General features: G+C 32.4%; 1 long non-coding RNA gene across 1 annotated transcript in view; it reads right to left on the reverse strand.

Moving 5' to 3' along the window:
- LOC126551506 (uncharacterized) overlaps window positions 1-13,599 on the reverse strand; it is a 102,888-nt gene that overhangs the window by 21,575 nt on the left and 67,714 nt on the right. The gene's annotated exons all lie outside the window — the stretch shown is intronic.

A 13,599-nucleotide genomic window follows, 5' to 3' on the forward strand; every position in this document is an offset into this window, starting at 1 on the left:
AGTAAACATTATACAACGAGACCAAAGACTATCGGTAAATCAATCTGTTAATTTGCGGATAAAGAGAACTTAATTATTTTTCCAACTTATATAGTTTATTATTACGTTGTACCTATACAACCTTTATATATATGTATATTAAATACTATCCGAAGAACCAATAAGGGAATTAATAATTTTTAAACATTTTTAATTTAAGCAGGGAAGTAAAAACGTTTGATCCTGAAATGTTTTTAATTTGTTTTACAAAATATCATATTATGGTTAAAGGTTAGGTTATTTTCCCTTGCTTGTATTTATTATTTTAATCAATTTCGATATAGATATTCTTCGATAAACACAGGATGTAATAATAATAAGTATTTGTTGGCTATTATATTTTTTGCGAGGCTAAATAAATACCCAAAAGCTATGTATCCAGAAGAATGTTTTATTTTGAACAGAAAAAAAAAGTTATTTGTGCACTAGAATGTGTACTTATCAGATGCGGAAAGAATCATATTATTATTGTAATTTTAAGAATATCGTTGTCTCTAATATACCAACAATTCTATACACTTTTTATTGAATTATTCTGTGAGTCGTGAAGTAAATAAGTAGGAGTTAATACTTCAAACCAATAATAGAAAAACTTATTTATGTTTAATTTAAAATCGCATAAGACTAATTATCGTAAGTATATAACAATATAATATTTGTAGATAATATATTTTAAATAGTACGCAGCGTAATGGTTATTTTCTATTGTTTAAACTTTTGGATTATACATTTTTAACACCATATTATATTATAAGATTTTATTTCATTCTAGGAAATCTATTTTCATTGATTTAACTCGCGTAAAATGCTTTGGCAATAAAATATCATGATAAAATCGCTTAAATCGGGATATTTACAAATATTATAGTCTACATACCTAGGTGTATTTCAAAAACGTTAAATGTTATGTGCAGCGAGCTGTAGTTTAGGTATTTGGTATGAATTATTTTGGTAAACAATGACTTAAATATAATGATATAAAAGTATATACGTGTTTGGTTACAAAACATATGGTTTATTATACTGTGTTATAGGTATAAATAAAGAGTAAATAATTCAAGATTTTATGAAGAGAGTAGCGAGACACGTATCAAATAATATTATTACGTACTACTAACGAAATAAGAAAATTAAAACGTCATATTTATCGCATAGAAATGAGCTAAACAGTAATGTCATCGAGGAGATTTCGACGAGTATAATATTATAATATTATATTATACGAAAAAAATCGTCGAGAAGATTTAATATTAAAATTATAAATAATAAAACCAGATTCAATCGGACGTGGGGAGTTTTGTATTCGAATCGCTGTCGTTAAGGCGACTGTGTAGTACACACCGTTCGAAACTAGTTACGCCCAGAGACAACTGAAATGTATTATTTAAATGCGTTTGGTATATTTTATTTTATGGTTATTGAGTTCTTAAAAAAACCATCGAATATAAAGAAACCCGCGGGCACCACCGTGGTATAAACGACGACCGCGTTCTTTTTTTCGTAATAAATACACGAATAGAATGACACGAAACGCGGACGAGGAAAATTAAATACGACATACAACCACCCTTATTTCACGCGATACCGAAGTCGAACTCTACTGGCAGGACCTATTACGTATATTTATATATTATTATTATTAGTTATTATTACTATTATCGTCTTGTAGGTATATAATACGGCGAGCGTCGAACGCGTTATAGAGTAAACGTTAATATCTAAACTTAATGTAATGTGCCATTATACAGCTTGATATTATTATATTGTTATTATACACATACACTATCGTAAAAACGACCGGATAACGACGACGGATTAACATAAGTCCTAACCACCCGAACGCGGACTCGGTGACCCCCCGGAGAATATATACATACGTATACGGAGCATTATACACGTAGACAGCATATAATAAAGGGTAAACAGATGCGCGACGGGGAAAAATGAAGTGCATTTGAGATCACGTCGATGGCTCTTATTATGCCCGTTATTATAATACTGTGCAGCATACACGGCGCGGATGGAGAAAAAAAAACATAATTTGTCACGGGTAATAAGCGCAATTTAATTTGTTTTTATATTATTATTTTACCCGTTGTCCCGCGCGGGGTGGTTTTTCCGCCGCGCAGTGTACATATTTTTCTCAAAACGACGGCGAAATAAACGCTTACGTCGTACAAAGTGTCATAGAACGGTTTCCGAAAAAAAAAAAAAAATTCCGCTACATTAAGTTCTTCGAAATACTCGCATAATGTATGTTAATGACGAGCCACTTGTATTTTCCGAGACATTTGTTTCTGTCATTCGGGCTCTCTTACGCAGTTTGATGGTCGGTTGATTTTATGATCGTGTTTTGCGTTCAACGGGGTGCCCCCGTGCAGTTCTGCAGCACCCAAGAATGTGTATCGGTATATGAAATAATACACACACACACAGACGTATTGGAAAATTACACGAGGGGTTCGATATATTATGTACGTCGGTTCAGCCGCCACCGATTCGATATTGCGGAATGAGACGAGTCGCAAAGTATTTTTCGGTTTTTTTTTTTTTTTGTTTCTTTATTCTCGATAGTCGCCGCCGTGCTCTTCATCTGCAAGAGACCATCGGCGAGGGACGGATGATTTATGAAAGTCGTACGAGGCCCTAAATAAACGCGAGGTCGTGGCGGTCGTGAAAAATGAATCATATAAATTGTGTATGTATATAGTGCGAGTGTAAGCCGGGCAGCGGACGATATGGGAAACTATTCGCGATGTAATGACACACAACTGGCCGTCGAAAAACGAGAGATTTACTGGGGAGAAGATATATATAATAATAACTACTACATGCGCTTGCAGTGTATTAATATATAATATAATGTATAGTTTGGAGCCCAGAGACACGGACGGCTTTTGTGTTACGTGATATATATATATCATATATATATAGGTTACACATAGGTTACAGACGAAACGGAGAGAGACACAGATGTGCAATTTTAATGAGCTTTCAATTAGGGCTGCGTACACCCCAATGGTCAGCGAAACAAAAGCTTTACAGCCGTTGTCTCGAACACGGCCAAAAGACCTTTGTCGTCCTTGTACGTAGGTGTATGTACTCCGTATAGTATATAAACACGGTGCAATAACAGCAGTTTCAATTCGACCCTGCAGGATATTGCACTTTTTGTTCTCCCGACTCGGTGACACCCCTGTAAAGTATGTTGAAAGGATTATGAGTGATTGCAATAGAATTATCTACACAATTCAATACGACAACAAATAACAACAAATAGTGCAGCGGTCATGTTTCTCATTTTAATCGATCTTCCAGTCTCTACATCATATTACATAATACATTATTATATTTTTGATTTTGTTTAGAGTGTATATTCATGAAATAATATTTGATATTATATTATTATACGGTTATATAACTTATTATCGTTCAGTGTTCATTACTTAATAATTCTAGAATATTAATTGTGAATGTTTTCAAAATACATTTAAACAAAATAAAAAGTTTGTTTATTTAATAATGAAACAATGGAATCAAATTAAAAATATATATACATATATACAACGTGTATTATACTGTTAACTAAAGAGCGAATTTTGTTTTTCTTTTAAAAAATAACAATTTTTTTGTATAATTTTATAATTATTTTATAATTCGTTGAAATTAAAAGTGTTTATGAATATATTAGGATAGTCTTTATATTTTATTATGTGAAAATTAAATAATGTCATTTTTTATTTAAACACGTTCTAATTGATTTTTTTTTTTTGTAACTTTTATTATTATTATTAAAAAGTCACTAGTACACAACTATGATAATTTAGCTCTTTAGTAACTTATAGAGAGGTATAAATGTGGCGACGAAGACTTTTGGCGATACTCCATGAAATCCTTTATATATTTTTTTAACAAAAGCATTCAAATGGTGATTTTCTTTTTAACTATATGTTGTATGGATTTTTTTGGGCTAAAAAAATGTATTTAGACTCTGCCGCGATGCCAGAGAGTATCTACAGGAATTTTAAATTAAACAAAAATTATTGGTCGAAATTTTGTTACGTTGAACAAATAATATCTTGATAAACAAACGCAATACAACAATATTTTAACCACAATGTGTGTAAGTGTGTTGTAGTACTCATATATTTTATCGATATATATATATTTCCCCAACATTTATCCTGATAACCAAACACTATTAGGTATTTTACTTTATTATTTTTTTTTAACTTTCAAATAAGTTTAATAATCGATATTATAACTTCGACTTGATGTATACGTTTACTTTTTAAACCTAACATATAAAAAAAAACGACATAGTCCACGAAGCCGAACCTAGTCATAAACCACTACATATGTAGTATATGACATGTATATTAATATTACGTAGGATTCGCGTTTAATGGAAATATCTGACGTTTAAAGTGATATATTCTCGTAAAAACAGAATATACATATAGGTACATTATGTATAATATTATACGCTTATTGTCGAAATTGTTAAATTATTTAAAAGGATACCGTTATTGTCGTACAATGTCTTATGGAGGACGTTTTCGATTATTTATGTAAATTGTCAAATTTATTAAGTTATGAATATGAAACATTATTATTCTGCAAGTTTAGGCGCTAGACTAAGTTTCTGAGAAATAATTTACATTCAATTTTGTTTTACGGTAGGTAAATATTTTATTTCATATCGTTCTTAGAAACATCAAATAGGCACCTATAAAAAAAAAAAAAATAATAATAATAATAAATAAAAGAGTAACGATAAAACGACGATATTTCAAAATATTTGAATTAATATTTACAAATCACGATTGCACGTGAAACGGTTCGTATGATATTCAATATTAATTATGCACACGTCACCGCTAGCGGATAAATAAAAAAGAAAAACGTTAATAATACAAAGTAAGTTTTACGCATTATTATTATTTTTATCAGATTACACTGGTAGTCCGCAGGACTATCGCCAAATCGTACGCGAAATCGAGGAGATTTTAATCCCTTTGAAACGGGGTCGACGCAGTAAGTTGTCGGCACGGTTTCCGTGTGCGGTTTTGCTTCGTCGTCGGTGGCCGTCTACGACACAAAAGGACCGCGCATAATATTATTATTATGTACATACCTATAGCCTACCTTAATAACACGTATTATTATTATTATACGCAAACCGTAGTCGTAGTAATAATGAGTACCTATATATAATATAGGTACCTGTATAATAATATTTAATACCGGGGTCGATCGGTTGATTCTCCGCGATTGTCGGACGGCGACAAAAATCGGATATTTACGATTGCCGATAATCCGTCCACAAAACACGACCGTATCTCTGAGAAACGACTACGACGACGACGATGATAATCGTAAACGAATTCAATTAGCGGCGGTGTGTTTTCGGCGGTCAACCGTTTGAAAATAATGCGACTAAAATAATAATATGTGAACATAATATAATATAATAAAAATCGTATACATGTACGCGTATCGCGTTAGAATTACACACGCGGCGTATACTATAGGTACCTACGTTATAATACCAGAACCCCGGTAATGGGTAATAACATTATAACGCGTCGGATTACGCTCAGCGTGAGACGGCGCGCACTGCACATCGGCTCCGACCCGTATACATATATATATATATTATTATACATTCGTCGGGAGACCGACAAAACTGCTGCTTGATGGCCGAATAAACATGTCAACCCCGTGCGACTCCGAAGTCGTCCCTGGGCGGATAAATATCCACCGCCCCACCATCACTCTTCGACACTGCTGCCTAGGTACCTATAACAGGTATTATACGGCGGCGGCGGCCTTATAATAATAATAATGATAATAACGCGATAATGATAATAATAATAATAATAAAAGAGTAACGATAAAACGACGATATTTCAAAATATTTGAATTAATATTTACAAATCACGATTGCACGTGAAACGGTTCGTATGATATTCAATATTAATTATGCACACGTCACAGCTAGCGGATAAATAAAAAAAAAAGACGTTAATAATACAAAGTAAGTTTTACGCATTATTTGTATTATTTTTATCAGATTACACTGGTAGTCCGCAGGACTATCGCCAAATCGTACGCGAAATCGAGGAGATTTTAATCCCTTTGAAACGGGGTCGACGCAGTAAGTTGTCGGCACGGTTTCCGTGTGCGGTTTTGCTTCGTCGTCGGTGGCCGTCTACGACACAAAAGGACCGCGCATAATATTATTATTATGTATATACCTATAGCCTACCTTAATAACATGTATTATTATTATTATACGCAAACCGTAGTCGTAGTAATAACGAGTACCTATATAATACCTGTACAATATTTAATACCGGGGTCGATCGGTTGATTCTCCGCGATTGTCGGGCGGCGACAAAAATCGGATATTTACGATTGCCGATAATCCGTCCACAAAACACGACCGTATCTCTGGGAAACGACTACGACTACGACGACGATGATAATCGTAAACGAATTCAATTAGCGGCGGTGTGTTTTCGGCGGTCAACCGTTTGAAAATAATGCGACTAAAATAATAATATGTGAACATAATATAATATAATAAAAATCGTATACATGTACGCGTATCGCGTTAGAATTACACACGCGGCGTATAATATAGGTACCTACGTTATAATACCAGAACCCCGGTAATGGGTAATAACATTATAACGCGTCGGATTACGCTCAGCGTGAGACGGCGCGCACTGCACATCGGCTCCGACCCGTATACATATATATTATTATACATTCGTCGGGAGACCGACAAAACTGCTGCTTGATGGCCGAATAAACATGTCAACCCCGTGCGACTCCGAAGTCGTCCCTGGGCGGATAAATATCCACCGCCCCACCATCACTCTTCGACACTGCTGCCTAGGTACCTATAACAGGTATTATACGGCGGCGGCGGCCTTATAATAATAATAATGATAATAACGCGATAATGATAATAATAATAATAAAGATGATAATAAAATAAAACGCGTTTAATTAAAAGGCGGTTTTTTTTTTTTTTTATATTTTTCATTAATTTTTTCGTATATAGCGTCTCGGTCCGATGCCGCCGACGGCGCCGGCACGCCGCCGTTCGCACGCACGCCGTGTCACACACGTCGAATAAATATACTTTTTTTAAAACGACGTTTACACATAATATTATAATATTATTATATGGGTATACGCTCGCCGCCGACATCGGTTACCGTAATAATAATAATCGTACGATAGTTTGTGTCACATAACATATCGGAAAATATTACACTCGCAGCGCCGACAACAACAGAGCGGCAATAATAATAATATTATATATACGTAATTAGGTTTTTCGTTTTATTCTCCTCCGTCGTCGTCTGTTCTCGAAGCAGCAGCAGCAGCGTATTTATCCGCTTTTTCGCGCAAGCGGGTGGTCTCCGGTCGACGACGGAGGCGCTTAAAAAATAAGGTTCACATCATATTATTATCACGGCCCGTACGCCGTGGAAATCCGTTCACGACGGGACGATAACTGCCTCGATGGTCAAATAAACGACGAAACGCATACTTTGTGTAATCTCATTACCATACGCGTATATTATAAATATGTATAATAGCTAGCCGATAACCACCAGCACAATGCATATAAATATATATATGTTTATATTTATATATATGTTTATGATTTAGGTAGATATATATGTATATGATATGGCTGGTAATATTATTATAATAATAATATATTATGTAAGTACAAAGTGGCGGCGCTCTCTCTACTGCACGACACGTCTTCTGTTTTTTCCGATTTTTATTATTGTTTATTATTCGCTGCGGCCACAAAACAAATACGACTTTTTACCGTCTCACGATATACTAAAAAAATGACGTATATATCGTTTTTGTATTCTCGTTGCGTTATTCGTTTTCCAGTATAATAAGATGATGTTATATCGGTAAAACGTCTCTCAGTGGCGTAAGCAGAATTCGTTTATGGGGTACCATTTATGTACATGTTTAAAATGTGATCAATGTAATATTCCATAAAAGAGTTATACCTACATGTTTCACTTCTGGGGGGTTAAACCCCTAATCCCCCCGTATCGGTACGCCACTGACGTCTCTAATCCGTGCCACTTGTTTATATTTGACACGACGAAAACGGTACGTGGTATTCAGATCGATGTGTTATGAACCGTGTACAAATCCACAGTAATCATTACTATAAGAATAACAACCGTCGCTTTACCAATGATTTTTTTCGTTTAGAATAATAAATTAACACTAAATAACGATTCTAAATTTAGAGTCTCCAGTGTTGTAGATGATAGGCCATGTTTGTTATACACGAATAGAAAATAAACTGCACTTTATATACCGTTTGCTCACTGTAAAAATTGGATATAAACAGACTGTTGACAAAATAAAGAAAATTTGGTTTGTAAGAATCGATGTAAAGACATTTAATCGAAGTTTAGTATATTATGTATGATAACCTCTTGAAAAAATCGTATTCACGAATATGTTAGGTACTGTGAGTATAATAATATTCCTGATGTATTATTTATATGTACCTATACTTACAATTTATTACGATAAAACAGAATTTATTTATAGTTTAATTATTTTTGTCGTAAACGTTTATAATATTACAAGACTAGTACCTATAATTTTTATGAAATTTACCAAATTCTATACATACCAATAAATATACAGTTTATGGATTTATGTTGTTAAACGTATTGCATTTTGTATTGGTATACCTATATAATTACAAAATATTAAGCTTGAAATCGATGACATAGAGCAAGATCTTAACTTTTTTTTTATTACCGGGTCATCAACCCAGAATATCTATGTTCAGCAATAATTTCAATCAGTATTTTATGGAGTAAACTTGTTTTTGCTTTTTAGTTTAACGAACATTAGCATAACAAATATGAGAATATAAAATGAAAAATTATTGATTATAACCTTGATAAACATAAAAACCATAAGTAGTGTTAATATTATACGAAAAACAACTCATCACTGTAATCATAAATGTGGCTTTTAAACTATGAATCGTTTTTAAGTGTACAATTTATATTTTACTATGTTATAGCGACTCATGTTTGCAATTCAAATACATTTAAACATAATAATATGTCATCTAAATATAATATAACATTATAACAAATGGGTATATAAAATATAATGATCTGAACTAAAACAGAGTTTTAAACTTTTCAAATCATTCTGCGTCGTTTTTTTCTGAACACATATTTCAATATATACCTATTGTTGTTATTACTATATAGTTCTAATAATAAATTGTGAAATAATTGTAAAATTGTATTTCGATAAAAAAAAAACAAATTGTCACTAAATTTGAAATAATTTATTTTGAATTAATCATGTTTCTTACTTTTATTTTATGAGTGAACGAAAGACGGTATAAATATTATAACTAATTATTTGTTAAAAAATTCCATTTTCATTTCAACAAATAATAATAAATAAAATATCAGAATATGAATATCGAAACTTAAGTTTACCAGCTGTTTAAATGTTTTTGTTATAATTCCTCACGATCAAAACTAGTTGAACCATTGACGCTGATTCACAATATTAGTTGAAATTTAGTTTAAATAGTTTAAAAATATAAGCATTCATTATTTATAAAATAATAATTATTTTTTAAAACATATATCTTTACTTTGCCCTACCGTAAGTATATTATTCATTATACTATAGCTTAACGCATAATATGAATTACCATTTTTATCAACTTCGTGAAATAAATAAGTATAACAACTACGAAAAGACTATGCTATTTTTGTACATTATAGTTTGACATTATTTCTTAAACTTAACAGAAATTGTTGATATATTTAGTTGAAATTAATTGTCCATAAGAGAACGAATGTTAAGCATTAACCATTATTATTTATTACACTAATAGAGTTATATACATTTTTGATTTGTATTAACTTGACTTTTTCGTATAATACATAAGTATTAACATAATAATTCCGAAGCAGACTAAAAATATCATACCGCATTGAATCTAGTCATAGTCTTAGACACTGCAGTTGAAATGCAATTTATTAATCGTTTATATAATATATGAAACTAATTTTCAAGCATAATATTATATCATAATCAAGTCAACTATTTTAATTTTAATATTATGTTTTTAATTTATCATACACCTGCTAATTATCGGTAGACGTAAACATAAATATTTTATGAAAACACTGTAAAATCATAACGGAGGTAGAGGGAAAAAATTTCGCCGAAACGATGATAGAGTTTTGGCAGCTCGTATTGTTTTCGATTTATATTTGAAAACGGTGTAGCGGGGGTCGGTCTTATAAGGGTAAAATATTATTACGTTTCCATGTGACGCCTTCACCACCGTCATCGTATTCGTCGTCGTTGTCGGCGTGTATAGTGTATATAATGAAGAATGGCGGGTGAACGCAGCACAGCCGAGTGCGGCGGGTGGACTAGCGGGCGCACTCGGCGAACCGTGAATCGGCGTCTGTGGCTAATTCGCCGTAAACGCACGGCGAGGTATCCTTGCCAGACGTGTCTCCTTGGATACAAGCTCGCCAGGGCTTTTGACGTCGGTCTGAAAATACCTGCCGACAGGTGAAAGAGTATAAATTGATTTCCCGACAGGAATTCGTCGACTCTCCCGTATATATATATATATATATAACAGATACGGCTGCGAATGCGCGAGTGTGTGTGTGTCTGTGTGCTTGGGGCGAGAAACCCGAGTGCAGTGTGACGGACAAAAACGGCGAGTGCCTGACGTATATTATTACGGGCCGGAGGAAATATTTTATACGCTAGAAATATAATAATATATAATATATATAATGACGGCGACGGCGGTGAAATGTCCCTCTGTCGAACGTGTCCGGTCAGTTTTCCAGGTGGACCTGAGTGGTACCTTAGCTGACAAATTGCATTTCTTTGTCCGCAAACCCTCGAAGCAGGCTCGATACCGTCATCCCCTTCGCACCCACACGCGCATACCGCACGAACCTTTGACTCTGCACTCGTACGCGGATTGTTCGCGCTGTTGTCGTATACACTGTACACGCTAAAATATGATAGCGTGTCATTGTGTGCGTGGGCGTGAGTGTGTGTGTGATTACGAGTGCATATTTCGCACCGACAGCGGTATAAACGTTTACATTTTTAGCGGTCGTTGACAACGATTGTTGCCCGATTTGAATGCGCTTCTGAATTATGAACGAGACAATGATATAATTTCTATAGGAATTATTTGTATTTATATATAATATCATACGCGTGTATTTTTCTATCGAATCAATATTATTATCGCGGCTTTCACGCAGATTCCAAAGAATACGCCTACTACGCATTGTCCGCGGACAATTATATATACCCCAGCGCAAAATGTATAGCAGCCGCCGTCACTATAATAATATGTATATATACAGTGCGTAGAGCTGGAACTAGCGATTGCAGTTGACCCCCCTCTGAGGTCCGAACAGGCTGACCGAAAATAACCAAATTGGAGGTGCATTATAAATTTATAATAATATAATAGTAATCAAAAACACGATTTTTTTGATTTGTGCGACGTATTTTGGCGAGTACGTTCAACTCGTATTCATCGTGAAACGATGCTCTTTATTGTACCTATTTATTTATAATATTATTATTATAACGCGCTACTGCTGACAAGCTAAGATTTAATGGTTTTTTCCACTCCCGCGCGTCATTCAACGAAATCGAATCATTGTACTTTACATATTGTACAATACCTACACCTACTGTGGAAAACGTAGACGGGTAAAATGTATATTATCGACTGACATGTATATTTTACCACGTCGTGTAACAGCGACATCCTGTTCGATTATACTAAACGAGTTCAATATCATAAATTATAACAACTATTATACAGAAATACTGTTGTAATGCCGCATTCAATAGAACACACTGAAATAACTTAAACCGTCCACAGCCACAATACTGCAATAGGTTAACGAATATTTTTCGGCGGGTACTCAATGATGAATAACTGCAACGATTTGTAAGATTTTTAAATATTCCATTACCGGTTAAAATGTATGCACTAAGAAGTAGACACTATACTGTATAATCTGTATCGTATCAGAACCGGAAATTTAATGACGCATTATATAGATTGTAGAATAACATATAAATAGATAGACAATATATTATCTATAAATTCCTAAAGGTAATTTGGTAATTCTATAATGCAAGTATATATTAAACACATATTACATACCTATTTTATTCTTCTTGTATTGAAAGAATCAATTTGTATAATAATGTATGTATTATAATAAAAAATGAACCATTATTTGTTTGAAAATTACGCGTATATTTATTAAAGAAACCGACTTCACTTTAGATACTAAAGGGTCAAAAACCACAGCATTTTTGTTTAATTAACTGAAAGATAAATGTAGCTCTTTTTAATTACGATTATATAAATTATTATTTTTACAAGTTTCTTTGTTGACTAATACATTCTTTAAATAATTTATAGTTGCCTTTTATTTTACTACATAAACTGTATATTATATTTTATATATATATACGATTAAAAAAAATAACTTAAACAAAAATGAAACGAAAATTATTAAGTTAATAATTTTACTCGTAATTTCTTGGTATATCATGGAATAGCTTAATATTTATGAAAATAAGTTATTAATATTTAAAATGAAATACAAAATATTTTTACACTAAAGGTTTTTTAAATAATCAACAAACTCTGCTTAATAAGTCAATAATAATTCGTAAACTCATTGAAAAGCTAGTCCATGACTTAAGTTTCTACAGTTTATTAAACAAAGTTAAAACTTATTTGGTTCTTACTTTCTTAAAACAACTATCTACACATACCTACAGCGAATCAATAAATCAACCAAAATATTTAAAAAGTTATTAAAATTGTTTATATAAATTACTTTAACAAGTTCAATAAATTACATAATATTCTAAATGATTTAGGGTTTATATAAAACTACTGTGTACCTATAGCATTTTGTAAAAATAATTTATACAATTATACATTTTTATGTCTATAAAATAATATCCGTCATATACTATTAATCTAAAATTTATACATAATTATCGAATTGTTTTTTTGTTTGCAGTTTATTTTATATAATATAAATATTATTAGTTTTTGATTTTTACTTGAATTTAAATATGTTATAATTTTTTAATATAACGTATTTAAATAATGGTGGAGTATCAAAAATTTGGGAATGTCGATCTCAAGTAGATTTGACGACAAATTTAAATCTGTTTTCTGAGTTCTTATTGCTTCATAATATAAATCAGTATGTTGGAAATAGTATACGTCTATAATCCTATTATGTCACGGGAGTTTTAGACAAAATCAGAAAATCCCCTTGAAAGAGAATTATATTTACTGAGAGTCCTGATTATCACAAACAAGATATCTTCTCAATGGTCTTCTATCATATTAAATAAGTCAATAACTTTTATAATATTACTTTGGTTGAAATGAATTTTTATAATAATATAATATGTAAT

This window comes from Aphis gossypii, chromosome 3 (genome assembly GCF_020184175.1).
Source record: "Aphis gossypii isolate Hap1 chromosome 3, ASM2018417v2, whole genome shotgun sequence".
Taxonomy (NCBI): domain Eukaryota; kingdom Metazoa; phylum Arthropoda; class Insecta; order Hemiptera; family Aphididae; genus Aphis; species Aphis gossypii.